Consider the following 26771-nt stretch of genomic DNA (forward strand, 5'->3'; position numbering starts at 1 on the left):
AGCATGAGTTAACTGATAGGTTGCAGTTTCATCCAATCTGATATATTTGACACCTCGAACCTGGACCGGACCAGAACAACGGGTCTGTATATGGTAATCTTACAGCATGAGTTAAGTGATAGGTTGCACTTTCATCCAATTTGATATATTTGACACCTAAAACCTGGACCGGATCAGACAAGAACATCGGGTATGTATATGGTAATATTGCAACATGAGTTAAGGGATAAGTTGCAGTTTCATCCAATTTGATATATTTGACACCTCGAACCTCGCCCGAACCAAAACACCGGGTCTGTATATGGTAATCTTGTAACCTGAGTTCAGTGATAGGTTGTAGTTTCATCCAATCTGATATATTTGACACCTCGAACCTGGCCCGGACCAGAACATCGGGTCTGTATATGGTAATCTTGCAACCTGAATTAAGTGATAGGTTGAAGTTTCATCCAATCTGATATATTTGATACCTCGAACCTGGCCTGGACCAGAACATTAGGTCTGTATATGGTAATATTGCAACATGAGTTAAGTGATAGGTTGCAGTTTCATCCAATTTGATATATTTGACCCCTTGAACCTCGCCCGGACCAGAACATCGGGTCTGTATATGGTAATCTTGCAACATGAGTTAAGTGATAGGTTGCAGTTTCATCAAATCTGATATATTTGACATCTCGAACCTGGACCGGACCAGGACATCGGGTATGTATAGGGTAATCTTGCAGCATGAGTTAAGTGATAGGTTGTAGTTTCATCCAATTTTATATATTTAACACCTCGAACCTGGCCCGGACCAGAACATCGGGTCTGTATATGGTATTCTTGCAACCTGAGTTAAGTGATAGGTTGCAGTTTCATCCAATATGATATATTTGACACCTCGAACCTGGACCGGACTAGGACATCGGGTCTGTATATGGTAATATTGCAACATGAGTTAAGTGATAGGTTACAGTTTCATCCAATTTGATATATTTGACACCTCGAACATCGCCCGGACCAGAACATCGGGTTTGTATATGGTAATCTTGCAACCTGAGTTCAGTGATAGGTTGCAGTTTCATCCAATATGATATATTTCACACCTCGAACCTCGCTTGGATTAGAACATCGGGTCTGTATATGGTAATCTTGCAACCTGAGTTAAGTGATAGGTTTCAGTTTCATCCAATCTGATATATGTGACACCTCGAAACTCTCCTGGACGAGAACATCGGGTCTTTATATGGTAATCTTGCAACCTGAGTTCAGTGATAGGTTGCAGTTTCATCCAATATGATATATTTGACACCTTGAACCTGGCACAGAACCGTACATCGGGTCTGTATATCGTAATCTTTCAACCTGAGTTAAGTGATAGGTTGCAGTTTAATCCAATCTGATATATTTGACACCTCTAACCTGGACCGGACCAGAACATTGGGTCTGTATATGGTAATATAGCAACCTGAGTTAAGTGATAGTTTGCAGTTTCATCCAATCTGATAAATTTGACACCTCGAACCTGGCCCGGACCAGAATCCTTGAAGATCGATTCGTTAGAACGATTCGAAAAATAAACACCTGCGTGACATCTTCTCAATTTCTTGTTTCCTCGACAGAGAGGAGTCAGAAGAGGTGAGACATGAGAAAATCTTCTTCATATTCCACGAATCCAAAAACTTAACATATTATGCGATTTCCTCATCGACATCTTTATCAATATCTGAATCACCTTCATCAGAAAGTTCATCCAACTGTTCTTCTAGGAGAGTTTACCAATCAATAGTTTTTACATCAAGAGAATGTTTAAATATTGACTTAGATGTGATAGTTCTCTCAAGTGAATCCAAGCTTTTAGAATCATCTGGTATTTTCTGAACTGGTACGTTATTAGAGATAAACTCGTCCATAATCAGATCGCTACAAACACAGACTTATAAGGTCTTTAAGGTGTTTTCCTGCTCTGATACCAATTGAAAAAGCAGGGGTACAACAACCACACCCAATTTTTAGATTAGCAATATGTATGGACTAACTCCAATATACTTTCAAGAGAATCGACTAGACTCAATCTTAATAAAGTATATCAAAGAGTTATATCTCTCTTTATCGATTCAATTCTTACTCAAGCAAATAGTAATCTGCGAGTCTAATTGAATACAAGAGAAATCACTTGAACGGTACCAAAGACCAATGTTCAAGTATCAATCAATTTCAATCAAAAACCAAAGGTCGGATTTACAATTGATTGATTCTAATGCACAACCTGTGATATTTCAGTTATATAACAAAATATAATACGGAAAAGAAATAACACAGACACCAGAATTTTGTTAACGAGGAAACCGCAAATTGAGAAAAACTCTGGAACCTAGTCTAGATTAAACAAATACTGTATTAAGCCGCTACAGACACTAGCCTACTACAAACTAACTTCGGTCTGGACTGTAGTTAAACCCCAATCAATCTCACACTGATCCAAGGTACAATTACGCTCCTTACGTCTCTGATCCCAGCAGGCTACTACACACTTGATTCCCTTAGCTGATCTCACCCACAACTAAGAGTTGCTACGACCCAAATCCGAAGACTTTAATAAAAAAATCTGTATCACACATAAAAGTCTACGGTAATAGATAAATCCGTCTCCCAAGAATATACCTACGAGTTTTGTTCTGTCTTTTGATAAATCAAGGTGAACAGGAACCAATTAATAACCCGGACTTATATTCCCGAAGAACAACCTATTATTATCAATCAACTCACAATAATCTTAATCGATGCAGCGAAATAAGATATTGTGGAATCAAAAACGATGAGACGAAGATGTTTTTGATTACTTTTTATCTGCCCTATGGGAGATATAATCTCAAGCCAATTCTTTCAATTGAACTTGTACGATAGAAAATGGCAAGATCATATCACACAACTACGAGAAATTAGCATCGATCTGGCTTCACAATCCCAATGAAGTCTTTAAGTCGTTAACCTGGATTAGAAGAAGAAACCAAAGGTTAAAAGAGAATCGAATCTAGCTTAGAAAAACTAGTATCACATGTAAAGTGTGGGGATTAGGTTTCCCAGTTGCTAGAGTTCTCCCTTATATAGTCTTTAAAATCAGGGTTTGCAATCAATGTTTGCTTGGTAACAAAGCATTCAATATTCACCGTTAGATGAAAACCTGATTAGATTCAATCTAATATCTTTCAACCGTTGGATCGAAAACTTAGATTTTTACACACAAATGAAATGCAAGTTTTAGGTTTGTGTAACCGTACCCAAACTTGTACATTTGTTGGTTCAACAATAGTTAACCAAATGGTTAGCCATGTGAGCAATTTCATATCAACCATATTCTTCTTCACCATAACTAGTTCAAATGACTCAAATAAACTAGTTAGAGAGTTGTTCAATTGCTTAGATCTTATGTAACTACACAAGACACAATCGAAGCAAAAACGATTTGATTCACTCAAATCGATTCATGAACTTATAGCCACAGTTTGCAAAAGCATTCCTTAGTTTACATAAACATGAGTTCAAGAACAATTGTTTTTAGATATAACCAACTCAAGTTCGCGGATTGGATTCGCGGACTAAGTTCCCGAAAGGAGTTCACAAACTCCAGCAGATTTTCTCGGGTCGAGAACTTCCGCCAGTTCGCGGACTTAGCTCACGCCACTATTCCGGTTCTCTTGATCAACAAAGTTCGCAAACTTCGGTTCAAGGAATAAGGACTTATACATATATGTGTTTCCACAACAATGCTTATATCCACCAATGGTTATATAATCTAAACTCTCATTTCAATCATTGAAACATTTTTAGAGGACGTTATATAGTTGTTATTCAAAAACCATTTTTCGTCAGAGCAATTTTCAAAGTGATTGAAACATGACATGACTTTCGTCACTAGGTAAAGATGAACTTGGCTAAATCGAAAGCTTACCAACACATATTTCGAGAAATAGATAGGCGAGATAAACTCGGCTCGAAATACTAAATGTGTATAATCAAAGTCTATATAGCAAAACGACTTTTGTCTCAAGATAGGAGATAAATAGACTTTTGAGTGATAGATAAGTTCAAATCTCCACATACCTTTTAGTCGATGAAGTTCCACCAGTTCCTTGAGTAGTTCTTCGTCTTGTATGATGATTGCCATGGAGTTCTTGAGCTCAACTACACTTTCTATCCTAGTTCGAGACCTTAGCTATAGTAGACTAGAAATCAAGACTTATAGTTTTGATCACTGACATTGACAAACATGCTTGAGATAGCAACACATGCGAGTTCGACCGAGCAATGCTCTAACAATCTCCCCATTTGTCAATTTTAGTGATAAAACTATCAATACATATGGAATACAAAAATAAATGAATTAACTTTTGTAGCTCCTATTCCACATGTCTAATCTTCAAGTATGAATTTTAGCGACCTTAATTTCGAAAGAAAAGAAGGATTTCTTTTGACATAACAAATCACATACAAGTATGAATTTGAATCCAAAAACTCAATTAAATTAACCACGAGAGAACCATGATTAATTTAATCGGAAATGCTCAACATAAGTGAACTTACGGAGCCTCAAAAAATACTCAATTAGATTAATCACAAGAGAACCCATAATTAATCTAATCGGAATACACAACTAAACTAATCACAAAAGTAATCAATTTAATTGGTCATGCTCGACATAAGAGAATATATGGAGCAATAACTAAGTTAATCATAAAATAATCAACCCAGTCAATAGTGCTCAACATAAGATAACTTATGGAGCCTCACAGTAATACATAAAATATGTATCAGGGAAGATCAATACTGCAGGATACACAAGGTTTCATTCTATTTTCCATCATTATTCGCACAATGACATACAATAGACATAATCCTTGCAAACAAAATATTTTAACCTATTTTCCATCAATAATTGACATAATAGGCTTAACTTTTGTATTTGTCAGAAGTCCATTCATTCTTTTATCAATACATGCATATCGACTTACAAAAGACTTTACTTTTGACAAGATATGAGACAATCATAGTTCACGGACAAAAACACACATATCCCATAACATTTTGCAATATATAAAACCATAAAGATTAATACTGAAAAAAATCAATCTTTTTCCTTAGAAGGTAGGATCAATCTTTTTCGCACGGATTTACACCAAGAGTGGTTACCAAAAGCGTATAAAAAGATTTTCTTAACAAAGAAGAACGTACAAAGTCATTAAAGACCATGCATAGTTCACATAAGATGATTGCGAACATTCAAGAATCCCATAGCAATGCGTAATACTGCCCATTCTTGAATTTTCTTCTTTGTGATTGTGAGACCCGTGTTTTTTTATAGTAGTTTTAAAACCTAAAATTGGTAAAATCCAACATGTGTAGTGTTGGGCGCGTATTTCTGAATTTGGGACTCCGTAATTAAATTTGAAATAATAAATAGAAAGGATAGCTCTTATCTTTGTGGAGTGGTTGCGAATAAGAATTGTATTTTAGTAGTCCCTTATCAATTTTAGAATGGTAATTAGGACATGGACTATTTTCCAAAAGGATTAAAATCGTGTAAAACAAAATTTAAGGTTTGACCAAATTTATTCTTTCTCCCTATTTTTTTTTTTTTGGTTTTGTCTTTGTATATAAAAAAACCTTTTTTGGAACCCTAGCTAGAAAGCTAACCATCCTTTTCTTCTTTATCTCTCTTCCTCTCTGATTTTCTCTAGTTTTTTACAAAACAAACTAAAAAAAAATACATATATATTACTCCATTGATTTCTTGGGAAGCGTGTTGATTGCACAAAGGTCTTGGATTTGCTATTTTGAGGTAGGGGATTTCTGTCTAATATTAAACTAAAACCTATTTTGACATTATTGATTTTATCTCTCATAATTGATTTTATTTGTATCTTAACAATTTTGATTTCCATAATAATTGACTGTTCTCTGGTACTGTCAAGATGGTTTGTATCTTAATCATTGAAATCTTTCTAAAACGTTGTTTTAATTTTGAATTTCGTTTTGAAAATAGATGTGTTGCTTAATGCCTTGAACTCGATGAGATCACCTCCTTTTAGTTTTCGTATTCTACTGCTTATAACAAAACTGAAGAGTCAGATTTTTTCTAACTCATTCCCTATCTTTCTTTCTGTCTTGTCCTACCTATTACAACCATCACGTGCCTTCCCTCTCGAATTGAATATTCCTTCTTCTAATTAATTTTTCTAGATCCACTATGATCAAAAAAAATGGGATGCGACTTCTTTTTTCTTAGAGTAAAAATAGAAATAAAAATAGATTTACACCAAATTGTCTCTCCTGATGGTGCATAGGTTCACGTTCACAGTTTAGTCCATCTCCTTTTCTCAATACTAAAATTGTCCCTTCTTTGTTCCGAATAAGTCCTTTGTATCGATACTGCATTTGATACTGCATCCGATGCATGCCATTGACATCCGCATTTTGTATTGGGACTTCCTCTTTTTTTTAAACATAAAATGTTTTGAGGTCTAATAGGAATTTTTTTACCATCCATCTGTTTGAAAAGAAATGTTATGCTCAACTTTTTACATATGAACATTTTGTATTTTACCTATCAGTTTAATCTTCTAGGACTCTCATTTAAAAAAGGGTACTATTGTATCAAAATGAAATTTAAACTAGATGACTGCTACAGCCGTGCAGGGACGACCAAAGTCAGGGAGCCTGTTTTCGTGACGCAATTTGTTACAGATTTTGCAACAAATTTGTAACAGTGATTTTATAACATTTATAAGCGTTATATTTGTCTAACACTTATATTGTAACAATTTTGTAACATATTTTGTAACATATTTTGTAACATTTCAGTAACAGTTTTAAATCTGATGGCTGAATTTTGTTGGCAACCAACGATCAAGATTAAAATTAAAAGTTTAGGTGACGGTTTTTTGACCATTTTCATGCCTAATTAGCCGTCAATCGGGTCGACTTCCAACCGTTTTCATTGCTCCTAACCATAGTCGGGGACGATAACTCTCCGATTATTGATTCAATTTCAAAAAAAAACGACCAATACCCATTCAATTGGATCGATTAAAAATGAAAAAGGCGTTGCAAGCGATGCATTTTTAGCCCCATATTGACAGCATAGAAGGGACTCCCTTCGGTCGTCCCATAAAATCACACTTTGTTCCTGCCTCTACCATTTTGGCTATATCCTATATTCATTTCCTTTTGAGTCCTTTTTAATGTCTTCTAACTCTTGTCTCCTATTAAATTAACTTGATGACTATTCACACAATTTCACTTGACTTTGTACTGATTTTTCAATAGCCTAGCCATCCACTTCCTTAGTGTATTTTTTAACTAGCAGCAAATTTCCAATTAGTTTTTCAGCATCTCTAAATATTCTGCTCTCATCACTTGTTTTGGTGACATTGGTTTAATTTATAGTAAGACAAAATACAGGAAGTTCAATGGTCACTATGATTTTATCAACTTTTCTTACTTTGTGCAAGTGTTGATTTTCCATGTGCATTATCTGACGCTACATTACACTAATAAATCATTTTTAAGTTTTTGACCAAATTCTACATATACCCATTTGGATTTATATACGGGTTTTATACCTAGGTGTGTGCATTGTAGAGCATTTTGTTTTGGGCATTGCTGATTTCTGGTGTTGAAAATAAATCCATTTCAATTATTATTCTAAATAAATATATTATTATATAAATGCATTTGGTCGAGCATCCGTGATTTCGGGAATGAGTTGTGTGTTTGTATGCTGATAAATAGTAGTACTTGATTAGAAATGGAATACACATATATACCTCTCTGCCGTTGAAATGTCAGGCCTTTATGGCATCTCACAACTAGTGGCTATCCTGGAAAGACTGTTCGGGAAACAATATGGTTTATATACCGGAATAACTCTGACAATTAGATTAAGAATCTAAATTTTAGATTAAATATTTTGAGAGATAAAATGTTACATTGTTTGTGGCTAAAAACGGCGTAAATATTATGGTGAACTTTTATGCTTGCTTTTGTTATTATATTTGTTGCATTTGTTTTGATTATCAATGCACTCTATTTTTTTGAAACTTCCTACTGGGATGTGGTTTGCTCACCCCTTTTCCTCCCTTCCACAGAAAATGAAGAAAGACTAGTCGTAAAAGAAAGTATTATATATCACAGGGATTGGGTATTGCGTTTTGGATTTTATCGGGGTGTTGGTTTGTTCCAATTTTGTACATTTAATTTTGTAATTATTTTAAAGTTTTGTAATTTCGAAAGTCAAGTTTAATAAAACTTATCTGATCTCGGATTTCCTATTTTATTTGCCAAAGTAGTTTTGAACGAAAAATCTGGTCCTTCCTGAGTTGCGTCCGTAAACTTGGGTTGCTAGCTGGACCGGACCCGACCCAACCCAAAAAGGTTGAATCCATGTCCGATGGAAACCCGGAAATACGGGTTGTGACAGTGATTCACCAACATCATTCTTGTAAAAGCTACAAATGATATTAGAAGAGAATTATTCCAAGAATCCTAGTCCCCAAGTCCAGTAGAACAAGTGCGACGAAACAAAGCAAAATAGTCAAAAAAAATATACGGGACAAAGACCAATCTCAACTCATTCACATTTAGGATTTCTAATCACCGTTTTGAAGATAATTCAAAGAGGAAGAGAATGCAAAAAGAATGAGGTCATTCCGAGTTCGGACGAAGAAGTTACGGCCAAAACAAATTTACTGAATATCGACGTCAAGTATGCCTACGGGTTTTCAAACGAATTTTCGTATCCTGGAGCAGTATGCAAATGGGTATGCGTACCTAAACCCCTGGATTTTGATTTTAAATGATGTTATGCATATATGATATGTGTACCATGTAGACCAAACATTTAAAATCAAAATCCAGGGGTATGCGTACCTAAACCCCTGGATTTTGATTTTAAATGATGTTATGCATATATGATATGTGTACCATGTAGACCAAACATCGCTAACTACTATTTTCAAACCTAGACATTTAAGAACCTTAAACACATATCAAGTTAGGTAGAAAAGAACGATAAGAAAGGTAAGTGAATCATTATAAGTTCTCTAAGCAAATAAAAGCACAAATCTTTCTCAAGTTTATAGACATACCTTTTTAGATGAATCCAATTGAATTCTACAGCCTTACTAAACATAATCTGTGCGCCCCAATTTTCGTGCTTCCCTCACCGTATACATAACAGGGCATTCCTTGGTGAGGATGCACTTAAAACACACTCAAGTTGTGTTGAGGTGAATAATGTATTGCTCACCACAAATGACTTTTGGATTATCATGAAAGAGATCACTTTTAGAACCTTTCACATCCAAATCCATCTTTCCAAAGAACTCTTTAAGTTCCAACATCATGGATATTGCCTTCTCCATAGTCATGGAATTTTCTGGGAGATCATTCATTTTCACACTCAAAGTGTCATTGAATTTCTTTTGGACCCGCTTATGAGTGCGTTTAGAAACAACCAGAACCTTCTTCCCGTTACTCTCTTCAAAATTTCTCGAAAGACGATTGGATTTACTATTCTTTTGCAAGTTATTCTTTCTCCAACTGGGAACATCGGATATTTTCTTCGTCTTTACGAAGTTATCCTTTTGATAATCATTACGATTTTGAAAAGGATTTGTATGACATTTATACGCAAAAATAGGTTTATCACAATACTGATTTCTTTGCCTAAAGGTTTGACAGTTACAACCTGTAGCATTAAGGGGATTAACCTTAACATATGATCTTGGTTTCATAACTTCTTGTGATTCCCAAACAAGAACATCATGAAGTTTCTCATTCCTTATACGGAAACAACATCTCCTTTCTAAGTGACCTTTATTTCCGCAGTAGTGGCAAACATAAGGAATGTTCTTACCTCGATCTGTATGTACTGACTTTGGAGGTTGATATACTTTGCTCTTTCGAACCTTAATTTCTGGCGAAGGTATTTCACTTTTGTCATCAGTGGAAACCTTTTGTTGAGAAGAATCACTAGCCTTGACAAATTTTACCTCTTTGCTAATACTTGGAGCATTTATTCCCTTATAGCCCAATCCCCGTGTATCACGATGATTTTTACTTGCTTCTAGCATAGTGGTTAATTTGCTTGAACTAGTATTGAACTTTTTCAAGTCATCTTTCAACATCTTGGTTTTATCAAGAGCAGCAACTAAATCATCCTCAAGGCGTTTTTCTCGAGCGAGACAAGCACTTTCTCTGTCATCAAAACTAATTTGTTGAGAGTTAAACCTTGCTTCAGATTCTGCAAGTTTCTCTTCCAACAAAAAGTACTTTTGATAAAGATTATCGCATTCAAGTGACTTCATATGTAGGTTCTCCTCAGAATACTTGAGGATCGATTCGTTAGAACTATTCGAAAAATAAACACCTGCGTAACATCTTCTCAATTTTTTGTTTTCTCGACAAAGAGGAGTTAGAAGAGGTGAGATATGAGAAGTTGTAATCTTCTTCATATTCCACGAATCCAAAAACTTAAAATACTCTGATACTTCCTCATCGACATCACTATCAATATCTGAGTCAACTTCATTACAAAGTTCATCCAATTGTTCTTCTAGGAGAGTTTCCCAATCAACAATTTTTACATCAAGAGAATGTTTAGATATTGACTTACATGTGATAGTTCTCTCAGGTGAATCCAAGATTTTAGAATCATCTGGTATTTTCTGAACCGGTACGTTATTAGAGATAGACTCACCCATAATCAGATCGCTACAAACACAGACTTATAAGGTCTTTAACGTGTTTGCCTGCTCTGATACCAATTGAAAAGGCGGGGGTACAACAACCACACCCAATATTTCGATTAGCAATCTGTATGGACTAACTCCAATATACTTTCAATAGAATCAACTAGACTCAATCTTAATAAAGTATATCAAATAGTTATATCTCTCTTTCTCGAATTAATTCTTACTCAAGCAAATAGTAATCTGCGAGTCTAATTGAATACAAGAGAAATCACTTGAACGGTACCAAAGACCAATGTTCAAGTATCAATCAATTTCAATCAACAACCAAAGGTCGGATTTCCAATTGATTGATTCTAACGCACAACCTGTGATATTTCAATTATATGACAAAATATAATGCATAAAAGAAATAACAAAGACACCAGAATTTAGTTAAGGAGGAAACCGCAAATGCATAAAAACCCCGAGACCTAGTCCAGATTCAACACACACTGTATTAAGCCGCTACAGACACTAGCCTACTACAAACTAACTTCGGTCTGGATTGTAGTTGAATCCCAATCAATCTCACACTGATCCAAGGTACAGCTGCGCTCCTTACGTCTCTGATCCCAGCAGGATACTACGCGCTTGATTCCCTTAGATGATCTCACCCACAACTAAGAGTTGCTACGACCGAAAGTCGAATACTTTAATAAACAAATTTGTATCACATAGAAAAGTCTACGGTAATAGTTAAATCTGTCTCCCACGAATATATCTACGAGTTTTGTTCTGTGTTTTGATAAATCAAGGTGAACATGAACGATAACCCGGACTTATATTTCCGATGAACATCCTAGTATTATCAATCACCTCACAATAATCTTAATCGACTCGGCGAAATAAGATATTGTGGAATCACAAACGATGAGACGAAGATTTTTGTGATTACTTTTTATCTTGATCTATGGGATAGATAATCTCAAGCTAATTCTTTCAATTGAACTCGTACGACAGAAAATGGCAAAATCAGATCACACAACTACGAGAAAGTAGTATCGGTCTGGCTTCACAATCCCAATGAAGTCTTTAAGTCGTTAACTTGGTTTAGAAGAAGAAACCAAAGGTTAAAAGAGAATCTACTCTAGCTTAGCACAACTAGTATCACACGTAAAGTGTGGGGATTAGGTTTCCCAGTTGCTAGAGTTCTCCCTTATATAGTCTTTCAAATAAGGGTTTGCAATCAATATTAGCTTGGTAATAAAGCATTCAATATTCAACCATTGGATCGAAAACTTAGGTTGTTACACACAAATGAAATGCACGTTTTAGGTTTGTGTAACCGTACCCAAACTTGTATATATGTCGGTTCAACAATAGACCAAATGGTTAGCTGATGTAATTTCAAAGTTGTTGTAGTAATAAACAGAGTTCGTTCAAGACTTGTGAAGGTTGTGATTTTAGATTTAAATTTTAAAACTAAAGAAAATAAAGAAAATTAAAACTGATTATATTAGAGAGATCGGGGTTCCAGGATTTCACCATTCACCAAAATTCATGTAATTTAATGTTAATTTCTATCATGCAATTCTAGACAATATAACTCCAATCAAAAGAAATTGTGATTCTAATCATTGCCTAAATTAGATTTTCAAAACATCAATTGTTAATCGCAAGCATGAAGTATCAAAATCCCTAAACTAAGCATACTTCATCAAGAGAAAACACAACTAATTAATAAAAATCATTACTCAATTTTCATTCGGTGCAAATAATCATAAAATAATTGCATAAACAAATTCAAATAAATTTTACCACATAACTTTTGGAAGAATGGCTTCCTCCATATCCCCGGAAGATTGGGTTTAGCTCCGCATATTGGAAACACACTCAGAATAATTTTTCATTGCTCAAAAGTGTTTACAAGTGATGAAATGGGAGAAAATAATGATTAAATCGGGTTTGCTCTAAACGATCCCCAAACTTTCCATCCCCTCACTGATACCCAAGACACTCTTATTTATACTGTGAAGCCAATCTTAGGTTGACAATCATCTCAATTACTCCAAAAGATCTTTGTAGTTAATGAAAGTATTTCACGGGAATATTTTCTCTCCATTTTCACATGTCTTCTGAGTTGTATGGTATATCCAAATCTTCTCATTTAATTGAGCCAAATAATGAAGAGAATATCTTCAATTAATTCCGTGAATAATTCCTTCCCTGTTTTCAAAAATATCCAAAAGTATACGATTTCCTTCCATTCAAGACACGTAAAAAATCTTACGATCATGGTAAGAAGATAATCATGTCTTAAAGACACAAATATCCCCATAATATCATGACCAGAATCTCACACAGTTGAGATTTCTTTTCCCGCCAAATATCTTTCCCGTGAAGAAGATGGGTGCCTCCTATCCGTTCCTGGGGTGCGAATAGCAGATGCCATGAGGGGTGTCTCTGATCAGCTGCTTGGGTGCAAATATCCTTTGGGTACCCCTCATTTGGGCGCCCCTTATCCACAAGTGAGAGTCTGAATAACACGTTCCTTCCGGTGCTTTAGACGACTTTTCGAGCCGATTTTTCCAAGAATGTTTATTTCCAAAAATACCTAAAAACACATAAAATACCATAATAAGTACAAAAAATCGAGTACCAACAATACATGAAATTAAGGACAACGTAGACACAAAAATGTGTCTATCAAATACCCCCAAACTTATTATTTTCTAGTCCTCGAGCAAATCTAGAAAATAAAAATTACTACACTTAGCATGTGCAACAAGCCGTTAAACCGCTAGGTGGCCCTAGCGGCGGAGTGTTGTCTCCGAAGGGTTTACCAGAGGTGTACCCACAAAACCATTACTCCAGACCCTAGCTATCTACGCAGAACCTTGGAAGGCACTAAAGAATATCCTTGGTTGGCATACAAACATTGACTATAGGAGGAAGTACCCTGATGCGAATTTCCAATTGTTGTACACGAGTTTGCACTCATCATACTATAATTCATATATAAGTGACAGAGCTCTACTCAGATAGTTTCTAGACATCATAACCGAAGTCAACCAATCACATGGAAAGATTAAGAAGATGGATAAAGAGATGGTTAAAAGTGAACGGTGTTTCCCATATTTGTTTGAAGGCCTCTGCCAAAATGAACCTATCCTAATGGACTTAGATACCGGTCTGACTAATATAACCACATCTAGCATATACAAGGGGACCAGTGGTCGATAAACCTAACTCCAGGTCAACACAACTGGCATATACAAGGGCACCAGTGGACTTTATTGAATTTATTCTGGTTGGTCTAATGGTCTGGTCCCTCCTTTTTCTGTTTTTTTTTTTTTTTTGCATTTTTTTTTCATTTTTTTTTTGGTATCTCAATCACTCTATTCCACCCTAGCAAAGGTAACAACTTGAATCGTGTGCCCCACCAAATCACTTAAAAAATAAAAACAGAAGGATTAGGATTCAACGAGATATGGCGAAACTACCATGTTTTTTTAATTCTAACACCTGAGCTTTGTGCTTTTATGAATAGACTCTTTAGATGTTTCCATCTAATCATATTGGTTCCTCAACTCCTACAACCAAGATGTTCCCATCCACTTAGATTGGTTAGTGCCAACCTTAATAAGCATAAATTTCTAGGCTCTGGAGTTTATTTATTGCAACTAAAAGTTTCTCCCATACCTCCAAACTTAAATCTAACATTGTCCTCAATGTTCTAAAGATAAAATTAAAAACATGAACAAGGAGAAACTGTTACCACTTGAAGCAAAAGAGTTAAGGAAAGATATTACCGTGTTGCATGAGCATGGGTTACCTCCCAGGAAGTGCTAAGTTTAAAGTCTTCATCCAGACTAAGAAAGGATTAGTCGCCACGAAGAATCATATAGCAGCAGCCGGAATAATTGCGGGTCATCTGAATCAAAAAGTGTTACCCAAACGAAGAGAAAATCGCAACATACCATGAAGATACCGAACATACCCTTACTTAACTTTAAGATAATAATATCTAGTTGTGGTTCAGGTTCGGGTTCTATAACTGGGTCTAGATAAAAGGTGTTCATCGGCTGGACTTCCTCAAAGGCAGGATCTTGAAGGTCAGGTTGTAGAGTCTGGAAATACTCAACTAAGAATTTAGAAGCACATAAAAGTAACTTGAATAACTGGGGATCCTCTAAGTCAATAAAATTTGACTTACACAGCTGACCATAATGAACGTGGTGGTCTCCCTTAAACAAATTTGTCGACCCTAATCTCCTAAAGTAATTAGGTTTAGTATCAAAACTCAATAATTGACACATCTGAAACTTATACGTTCCCACAATTGGTTGAAAAATATTTGGTGGGAAAACAAAGTCAATTTGGGTACTATCGCCTGGGTAAACCACATCAACCAGAGGATGGGTTTCTAACAACTGAACTTCTTCCTGGACATTATTAGGTCCAGGAGATCTAGTATGAAGGTATTCTGGCACAATGGTTGAGGCACATATATCAAGTCCCAAGTGAGGGACCTTTCTGAGAGTTAAAGGTAAGGCACTAGGAAAGTGATAATCACCCCCAAACTTAGAGTTTTCAGTGTCTCTAGATAGACTAGCCACAATCTCCCTAATTTCTAGATCATCAGATTCTTGAAAATGGTCAATTGATTCTTCTAAGTTACAATCAGCATCCTCACTTATCTCTACGAGTTTATCTTCTTCTAAGACTAGCGTTTTTAACTCGCTAGACTCTAAAACAATATTCTCAGGGTAAACTCTTTCTTCTAAACCATTATTGGCTTCGCAAAAAGGAGATACTACATCGTCTAAAACGAGTACTTCTATTCAAGTCCTCGTCCTTTTAAATAGGTGAATAATTACTAAAATTATTTGGATTTGAACTATAAATAATATTATTGTTGTAAAGCTCAATTGGAGTAAAAAATTCCTGATCACTATGCCTATATGTGTCTGATTCTTCATCAACACTATTCTCATCATAATCATCATTATAATAATATGAAAATGGTTGAACCTCATCTAAACTAGTAGTGTTACCAATTCCAACCTCGTCATCTTGATTATGTGAATAAAAACTATCCTTATTTTCAAGGGTGGTATTGGGAACACTATATTGGAAGTTAAGACTATCTTGAGCAAATTTTTCCATAATCCTATTTGTACTCTCATTAAACTGCTTGAGGGACTCTTCTAGAGACATCTTAGTTGACTGCTCTATGGACTCTTCTGGAAGCGGAATATTATAAGTCTCTTTCATAAATAAGTGAAATTTCTGTGTTGACTCATTGAAACTCTTGAGAGACTCTTCTAGAGAAATAGGAGGATCGTTTTGCTCGTATGACCTGTGGGTGTGTGAATAGTAATTAGGCTCATCATGGTATGACCCATAACCTTCAAAAGGAGGATGTTCCCAACCACTATTAACACTATGGTCAAAGTAGTAATGTCCATTTTGTTCAGTTGGATATTCGTTGTATTGGTTATTGTACCCATTTGACATTCTCAAAATAAACCCACTGACAAGGATGACTCCACCACAACAAACCTACCGATTTCTAGCAAACAAAAAGAATGATGGCTCCACTTAGATTGTTTCTAGACCAGCTTTTAATCCTTCGAAAGAGAATTCGTTACAATTTAAGCAAACTCCTCTGAAATCAATCCGAGTTAAAGTAAGTTGAATAGAGGCGAGGGAAGCTCGGTGGAGCTTTGATACCCAAGGCCTCACCGGTATTACAAGGAGGCACAGTCACGCATTCAACTTACAAAAACCGTCAAGAACTTCGAAGTATGCTTAAAAGAGTAACCAATATTTTTCGAATGACTTTCCTGTTAAGCTCGTTACCCTACCGGTCTCGTTCTAGTCAAAATTTTAGGCTTAGGTTCGCGTTTGGTGTCGTTTTCCTATGGCGGGCAAGAACAGAACGGTGATGAAATCCGATCCCTTATCTTGTATGGCCAGTCCTTTCTCTTTACTAGGAAATTAAAGCAGCCGTTTTCAAGTCCTCAACATATATGCATACGAAGGAAGACAGTAACTCGCTGACAGGGGATTCGCGAGTGTTTCGACAAACTTACCTCCCGTACCAGACGGGGGATGAACCTTTGTAGTCGACTCGGTCCACGACTCCTATGTCATGTACGAACCCGAAGGGCCGATGTGATATCGTAATCACCGTCCTTCTCTGCAAACAGTTTATATATAAACCACCCTTCCGTAGGGTTTAAAAAAATAATGTCCCAAAATTTAAAGTCCAAAGTCCAAAAATATAAAGTGCAAAAGAAAAAGAAAGTCTAAAAAAAATAAAAATCTACAAAAATAAAAATGTCTCTTTTTTTATAAAAAAAAAAAAATCTTCTTCTTTCGCTCCTTTCACTTTGCCTTTCACTCCAGTCTTTAAGTATTCACTAAAAGCTTTGGCAAAATTTTCTTTCGCTCCAAATTCCAAAATCTGAAAGAAAAGGACAAAAACCCAAAAACATAAAGAAGAACAAATAAAAATAAAAACCTAAAAAAAAAATCTAAAAACTCTAGCCTAAAGACAAGTCCCCGGCAGCGGCGCCAAAAATTTGATGTAATTTCAAAGTTGTTGTAGTAATAAATAGAGTTCGTTCAAGACTTGTGAAGGTTGTGCTTTTAGATTTAAATTTTAAAACTAAAGAAAATAAAGCAAATTAAAACTGATTATATTAGAGAGACTGGGGTTCCAGGATTTCACCATTCACCAAAATTCATGTAATTTAATGTTAATTTCTATCATGCAATTCTAGACAATATAACTCCAATCAAAAGAAATTGTGATTCTAATCATTGCCTAAATTAGATTTTCAAAAAATTAATTGTTAATCGCAAGCATGAAGTATCAAAAGCCCTAAACTAAGCATACTTCATCAAGAGAAAACACAACTAATTAATAAAAATCATTACTCAATTTTCATTCGGTGCAAATAATCATAAAATAATTGCATAAACAAATTCAAATAAATTTTACCACATAACTTTTGGAAGAATGGCTTCCTCCATATCCCCGGAAGATTGGGTTTAGCTCCGCATATTGGAAACACACTCAGAATAATTTTTCATTGCTCAAAAGTGTTTACAAGTGATGAAATGGGAGAAAATAATGATTAAATCGGGTTTGCTCTAAACGATCCCCAAACTTTCCATCCCCTCACTGATACCCAATACACTCTTATTTATACTGTGAAGCCAATCTTAGGTTGACAATCATCTCAATTACTCCAAAAGATCTTTGTAGTTAATGAAAGTATTTCACGGGAATATTTTCTCTCCATTTTCACATGTCTTCTGAGTTGTATGGTATATCCAAATTTTCTCATTTAATTGAGCCAAATAATGAAGAGAATATCTTCAATTAATTCCGTGAATAATTCCTTCCCTGTTTTCGAAAATATCCAAAAGTATACGATTTCCTTCCATTCAAGACACGTAAAAAATCTTACTATCATGGTAAGAAGATAATCATGTCTTAAAGACACAAATATCCCCATAATATCATGACCAGAATCTCACACAGTTGAGATTTCTTTTCCCGCCAAATATCTTTCACGTGAAGAAGAAGATGGGTGCCTCCCATCCGGTCCTGGGGTGCGAATAGCAGATGCCATGAGGGGTGTCTCTGATCAGCTGCTTGGGTGAAAATATCCTTTGGGTACCCCTTATCATTTGGGCGCCCCTTATCCACAAGTGAGAGTCTGAATAACACGTTCCTTCCGGTGCTTTAGACGACTTTTCGAGCCGATTTTTCCAAGAATGTTTATTTCCAAAAATACCTACAAACACATAGAATACCATACTAAGTACAAAAAATGGAGTACCAACAATACGTGAAATTAAGGACAACATAGACACAAAAATGTGTCTATCATTAGCCATATGAGCAATTTCATATCAACCATATTCTCTTCACCATAACTAGTTCAAATGACTCAAATGAACTAGAGTTGTTCAATTACTTAGATCTTATGTAACTACACAAAACACAATCGAAGAAAAAACAATTTGATTCACTCGAATCGGTTCATAAACTTTATAGCGACGGTTTGCAAAAGCATTCCTTAGTTTAAATAAACATGAGTTCAAGAAAAATCGTTTTTAGATATAACCAACTCAAGTTCGCGGACTTAAGTTCCCGGAAGGAGTTCAAAAACTCCAGCATATTTTCTCGGGTCGAGAACTTCCGCCAGTTCGCGGACTTAGCTCACGCCACTATTCTGGTTCTCTTGATCAACAAAGTTCGCAAACTTCGGTTCAAGGAATCAGGACTTATACATATATGTGTTTCCACAACAATGCTTATATCCACCAATGGTTATATAATCTAAACTCTCATTTCAATCATTGGAACATTCTCAGAGGACGTTATATAGTTGTTATTCACAAACCATTTTTCGTCAGAGCAATTCTCAAAGTGATTGAAACATAACATGACTTTCGTCACTAGGTAAAGATGAACTTGGCTAAAGCAAAAGCTTACCAACACATATTTCGAGAAATAGATAGGCGAGATAAACTCGGCTCGAAATACCAAATGTGTATAATCAAGGTCTATCTAGCAAAATGACTTTTGTCTCAAGATAGGAGATAAATAGACTTTTGAGTAATAGATAAGTTTAAGTCTCCACATACCTTTTAGTCGATGAAGTTCTACCAGTTCCTTGAGTAGTTCTTCGTCTTGTATGATGATTGCCATGGAGTTCTTGAGCTCAAATACACTATCTATCCTAGTCCGAGACATTAGCTATAGACTAGAAATCAAGACTTATAGTTTTGATCACTAACATTGACAAACATGCTTGAGATAGCAACGCATGCGAGTTCGACCGAAATGCTCTAACAGATAGGTTGCAGTTTTATCCAATCTGATATATTTGACACCTCGAACCTGGCCCGGACGAAACATCGGGTCTGTATATGGTAATCTTGCAACTTTAGTATGCTTCATGTTGTTTCCGATTATGTGTCTGACCATAAATTTGACCATCTTGACCACAAATTTGACCAACTTTATGCCGAACGGGACGCCTTGGACCTAGATATTTTGAGAGAAAAATCAAATTTCTCATCAATTATTGTAATCTTCTCTCTTGTATGAAACTTTTGGCTCTCAAATTTGTTTCCCCTCACTTTCCTAATCTAATAACTCTTTTTTATATCCATTCCCTCACAAATTTGAAACCCTATCTGATTTCCCTCTCAAATTTCATTTCCCTCCTCTGACTCAATAATTTCAACTCTCTATCCTGTTTTATTAAAAGGGTTAGACGAAGAACTCTGACTATTTTCCCATTTTCATTCAACTCTAAAGAGTCTAAAGAGGGAGACGAAGAACTCTGATACCTCTTTACTCGCATATTTAATTGTATCTCATTCAATCTCAAGGTGTTTTCTTTGTGCCTTTTAGCTACGAATAGATTTATCAAAATTGTTTATTTTTCTCCTTTAGGGTTTCAATTTGTTTAATATATTCATTGGTATGCTTTAAATTTGTACTTTTCCCTTTAAAATTAGGGTTTTCCTGGTTGTAATCTCAATAGATTTTAACAAGATATTTTTGATTTTTGTTGTTGTTGTTGTTGTTTACTGATTAACATCTATACTGTTTACTTCTTAGCATCCATGACTAATGTCTTTCAATAGACTTCTGCTTTACATTTAATAGATTTCTATCTTTCAATAGATTTGTTGTTGTTGTTGTTGTTGTTGTTGTTGTTGTTGTTGTTGTTGTTGTTGTTGTTGTTGTTTATAAGCTGATGTTTACTGCTTTACATTCTTTTTTCTCTTGGATGTTGTAATCTCTTTCTATAGATTACAACCCAAATAAGGTTTATTCAATTCAACTGTAATCTCTTTCATCATATTGCTGCTCTAGTTTGGTTGTAATCTATTTCCCTCTTGTTCTGTATGCGGTTTATTGTTACATTTCCTATATGGACAATATTGTTCTTGCAAATCTCTTTAAGCGTTTGAATAAATTCATTATTAGACAAAATCAATTTTTTCAAAATGAATTTATTCCTGCCCTTAAAGATCCTTGCAGGATTAATATACACCTACATTGATATAGTTGTATCCTTCGTCTAAGATTCTAGCCATTCCCATAAACACGATGTTGTTGCTGCAAATTTCCTTTTTAATCGCAGGTTTGTTTTGTCACCTATTATGATCTATTCATCAATGAAGTTTCTATAAATTATTTGATTCCAAGTTGTTGAACATGAATTGCAAGACTGGTATACAACCACAAAAGCACAGGAAATTCATTTTTATGCCTAAAGATACAAGACCAAGCACAGAATTTTCGGAGACAAAACATATATATTACTTGTCAAGTGTTTTGAAGACTCTGTTCATGTGGGTTGTTTCTTTTGGCACAAATCATGATCCCCTTATAGAGATGGATGCAGCAAACTAGAAAAGTAACCTCATTAATTCCATTTGGAGAGTGAACATGTGGCTGTTACAGGTTTCCTTAAGGTTTGTTTTTTACCTATTATGATCTCTTCAAGTATGTTTTTTACATGATTCCTGACAAAAGATGCAACTTACCACCATACAGTTTACAGAGTGGAGATGTATTAGTTGTTAGTGTTAGAGCATAGCTCGGTTGAACCCACCAAGCGTCAACTTCGTATAGGTTAGCTTGAAAGTATTAGGATATGGTACATTACAAGTATTGCGAAGACTTGAGGATGTGAAGAAGCAAGGAGCTACAACGACAACAATCATCCTTCCACTTGAGGTTAGTGATATTTGACTTGAACTGTTTCATTCCCTAACATATCTTTCAAGTCGTGCATATTGAAAACAAAACTGCGAAGCATATTTGAACTCTAGATAGACATAGTATTAAGAAATACAATACGAGGTTTATTGCTTAACCATTAAACTTTGTAGATAAGACATCACCATAATCATTTGAATGCTATTGTGATTATGTATGGGTATGAGGTGAGGATTTCATCCTAAGGAACAATGTTTACATGTGTTCTAAGGAAGTAAGTTCATAAACTTGTTTGTGAACCGAAAAGGAAATTTCCAGGTGTTATTGGTTTTGTTATTCATTGATTATATTATGAACAACCAATATGTGTGATTGAGTATAACCGCTCACAACTTGTTTGTGTTCTTGGTAGAACTACACAAAGGCCTGACTTATGTATTGGTGTGACTTTTATTAGTAAAACAAATCTTAAGTAATCACCTGAGATGGTATGATCGGGTTTGTGATTTTATGTCTGACCAAAACCGGGAAAAGAGGAACCGTTCCTAGTAAGAGGTGCAGTACATCACAAAGGGGAACCGATCCTTGTATGAGGTGCATCAGGTTTATAGCAGAAAGGGGAACCGATCCTATAGACATGTGCAACACGGTTTTAGGAAAATGGGAACCAGTACCATGGACATGTGCAACACATTCTAGTTAGATACCATATATATGTGGGGAACCGATCTTAGTACCTAGTCAACCGAATTTTGGAAAGCTAGTGTGACTATACACAGTACTCACATAGAGGTAGAACCGAAACTTATTTTGGTAGAACCGTTAAACCAATGATTGTGATTGAATGTTATTTGATCAATCACACAGTTCTTGAAAGTCAGATGAACCAATTCTAAACTTGTTTGGAAGTGTGGCAAATCGGTTTCAAGGTTGTAAGTATGAAAGAGAACTTACAAAGTTAGGATGTCGACATACATTGAACACGTGCAATGAATGTTTATTATTTAATTGTTCAAAGTTATTCCTTAATAGCTAAGGGAAGAGAATCCCGGGATCGAAACATAAATAAGTTAAGAATATTTTAATTAAGGTTATTAATTTCATTTTGTAGGGAAATAAGAATTAGTAATGTGCATTTACTAATTAGAGATTTTCCGAGAGATTTCGATCATTATTTTTGGACAGAGCATTTCCAGGAATTATGGAAACCAAATTTGTGCTTTAATGAATATCTTGGGAATATTTTCGGTTTTGGAAATTCCGTGGTGTCCAAACTTCCTAGTCTATAAATACTGAAGTTTGCATTTCTAGCAAACTAATTTTTCGTAACAGCAAACTACTTCTTGTTGTGCTGCTACCGGTGAAGCCGCCTATTCGGAGAGGAGAGTAACCTAATTATGCGAAATCTCTTACGGCCGCTCGGTTTAAAGTCTTCTTTGGGATTGAGAAGCTCTAGTCAGTACCGTTGGTGGGAAACTAGATAATTGCGGTTTATCTTTTGTTTTCATCGATTTGATTGACTAACGGTGGTTGAACTTTGATTGCACCTAGTTTGTTTATGCTTAAGAATCTTCTCTTCTGATATAAGATTCGCTCAAACTAGTTCAGAGTTTCGACAGGGATCTTTAGACTATTGTTAGTTCTAAAGATGACCTTGTGATAATCCATTGTTAACAGACTCCGTTCTGTGCGTGATTGATCACAAGAGATTCAAGTGATTGTATGCAGGTGTTTATTGAAGATCTAAGAAGATTTGAAGACGGAGAAGATATTGAAGATTTCTGATTTGTGAGTTCATAATCTTTGGTGTGCACAATACCTGTTTCGGTAAAAAGAGGATCCAATTAATAATCGGTTTTATCCTTGTGATAGAATTGGATTGATTAATTGAGTAGATCGGCATCAACATAATTCTTTGAATTAAGAGTGTTGATTGCAAAATATTAACGATTACTTTGGTAATTGAACATAAGATAGATCTAAGGATCTGACGAAGGAGTTTATGTTAAGATAAACATAAGAGCCTTTCTCCGACTCATATCACTTGGTTGAAGAGAGTTGATACCAAACATATTTGTTGTTCCTTTACTGTTTGGATTACGAACCAAAGGAATTGATCTAAGTACGTGACTTGTTTATAAGTTGGAGGCGTGGGAATACAGACGGAACTAGGTGAACTATAGGTTTAGTTGCTTGGTCTCAACTATACGAAGTGGGTGTAATATTGTGTAGCGGCTTAATCCTAAGAGTATTCAATTCTGGACTATGTACCGGGGTTTTTCTGCATTTGCAGTTTTCCTCGTTAAAAAAATCTTGCTGTGTCATTTACTTTTATTTTCCGCATTATAATTGTTTTATTATAATTAACGTAAATCGCACAAACGTTAATTCCTATTTACTTGATAAGTGAATCTTATTGTGTTTGGTTAAGTCCGAATCTTTTTATCAAGTAAACATACTTCGTTGTTGTATTGTCTCGATCTCGTATCCATAGACGATCACACGAAGTGTGAACCGATTAGTTGTATTCTCTCGACTCAGTCCATAAACAATCACTTTCGGAGAAAGGACTTATAGGTAGGAAAAGTTTTAGATTGAGGTATATTTGGGTACCCTCGTCTTTTCAATTTGGTATCAGAGCATGCAAACACGAAAAGATCTAACAATCTGTGTTTGGTGAGATCCAACCTATAGGAATGAATCCAAAGGATGATTCAGTTAACGTAAGTCAAGATGATAAATCAGCTTTTGAGGATAACACTTTTTGTGAATCTACTGATCAGGCTGATGTCTACAATGTGGACTCTGGTGATTGGAAAACTTTCCTTCAAAGGCAACTTGATGAGATTTCTGAAGATGGTGACTCATAAATTGATCAAGATGTTGAAGATGATCTATCTGAATACTCCTCACTACTAGGAGTTGTCTCCACAAAAATACTGTCTTCTTCAGATGTGATTGGACTTCTTGCTCTTCTTGAGCACTCAACATTTCTTCCTAACTTCAATCAGCATCAGCACTAGTAAAACACCACCAAAAAATTGTAGCTGCATCTATTCAAGCTTCCCTGACTATAACAACTTCTCATGTTCTCTTCAGTTGCAATACCCCAGACCCAATACTCTTCACTGTTTCTTCCGTACCATCATATTGCAGTAGCAACTTCCCCTTGTATATCAACAACACCACCAGTTGCAACATCATGGCTTGTAACTCAGTTCAAGCACACAACCCAGCCTCTGCAAATCAACATCACTATTAGCATCTCAGTACCACCATAGTCATGTCACCTGGAATAACATTCATCTAAGTCATCAAATACCCATAGCACCAATTTCATCCAGTTCCTTGATGTAGTTCAGGCTCAACAAAGTACTTGAGCTTCACCAGTTACAAAACATAGTTCACCTGCAACATCATACACATTCATCTAATCAGTTTTCAGCAGCCTCAGATTATCCCCAATTTCATCGTTCTTCACTGATTCTTCCATTTCTCAAATCGATGGAAACAACAAACCCATCTTAATCTCTGACAGATACCGGAATTAGAACTCAATTTGAGTAAAACCCATCTTCAATTTCATCTTTTCATCATCAGATCCCATTTATACACAACCACATATTCTATGCAATCTTCTCTTCATCATCTCCCTGAGTTACTCTCTTGCTCTCACCATTAAACCCCCTCAATTCTTCCTTCTCGATCTCCATTTCCTTTACCAGCGGATGCTCTCGATTTCTCTGACCTAATGGTGCCGTCATAACTTACTTCACTTCTCTCTGAATTTCAGACGAGAATGATTGAGAGATGATTTCTCTAAGTTTTAGGGTCTTGTGTAGGAATGAGGTTAGTAGATATAGCCACCCTGGAGAGGTTGATAAGGGAAAACTAATAATGTCTCTAGACACCCTCTCATTAGATAAGGGCCACCAAAGTTTGCCCCTTGCTTGGCTCAGCTAAGTTCCGCCTCCAAAATGATAATTCGGCTCTTTATGCTCAAAATGGATGCTTTCTCATTCTTTCGCTCCAAATGACTTCATTGCACCTAATAAACTCAAAAGTATATATAAGATACATAATTCACACGAAAACTAGCAAAGAAAGCATAAAAAATATATAAATATCAAGGTGTTTTGGACACCTATCAAATTCCCCCATGCTTAGACTTTGCTAGTCCTCAAGCAAATCAAACAAAAAAATTTCTAAAGCATACATACAACTCCATGTCGTCGAGGCTACGGTCACACTTAGCATGTATAACAAGCCTTTAAACCCCTAGGTGTCCCTAGTGGACGAGTTATGAGGGTTTACTAGAGATATACCCACAAAACCTACTTTTCCAACTTACTAGTTCTCGGAAATGATAGCATCCAACGCGCTAAGAAGACATGATATTCTGCATACTAGTCATAAGAAGTTATACATATATATGAACATGATCTCATCCTTAAAAGTTGAGAGAGAAATAACCATCCCTTCTCGAAATAAATTCGGGTTCAGAGTGATCAAAAGTCTCGACTCTGCCTCACCAGAAAGGGTTTTATGAAGTTGCTCTCAATAATAAACAACTTTTTTATGGGTCACACATGTGTCCAGGTAGGAATTAAGAGAGAATCCTGCGACATGTTGAATGGTAGGAAGGAAAAACCCTCTGAATTGTTTTGAAAACCCACATCTTTTATTGTTTTGAAAACCTTTTTGTTAGAGCATTGCTCGGTCGAACTCGCATGTGTTTCTATCTCAAGCATGTTTTCCAATGTTAGTGATCAAAACTATAAGTCTTGATTTCTAGTCTACTATAGCTAAGGTCTCGGACTAGGATAGAAAGTGTAGTTGATCTCAAGAACTCCATGGTAACCATCATACAAGACGAAGGACTACTCAAGGAACTGGTGGATCTTCATCGACTAAAAGGTATGTGGATACTTGAACTTATCTATCACTCAAAAGTCTATTTTTATCCTCTTGAGACAAAAGTCGTTTTGATATATAGACATAGATTATACACATTTGGTATTTCGAGCCCAGTTTACCTCGCCTATCTATTTCTCAAAATATGTGTTGGTAAAGCTTTCTTTTTAGCCAAGTTCATCTTTACCTAGTGACGAAAGTCATGTTATGTTTCAATCACTTTGAAAATTGCTCTGACGAAAAATGGTTTGTGAATAACAAATATATAACGTCCTCTGAAAATGTTTCAATGATTGAAATGAGAGTTTAGACTATATAACCATTTGGAGGATATAAGCATTGTTATGGAAATACATATATGTATAATTCCCTATTGC

The sequence above is a fragment of the Papaver somniferum genome, chromosome 6 (assembly GCF_003573695.1).
Source record: "Papaver somniferum cultivar HN1 chromosome 6, ASM357369v1, whole genome shotgun sequence".
Taxonomy (NCBI): domain Eukaryota; kingdom Viridiplantae; phylum Streptophyta; class Magnoliopsida; order Ranunculales; family Papaveraceae; genus Papaver; species Papaver somniferum.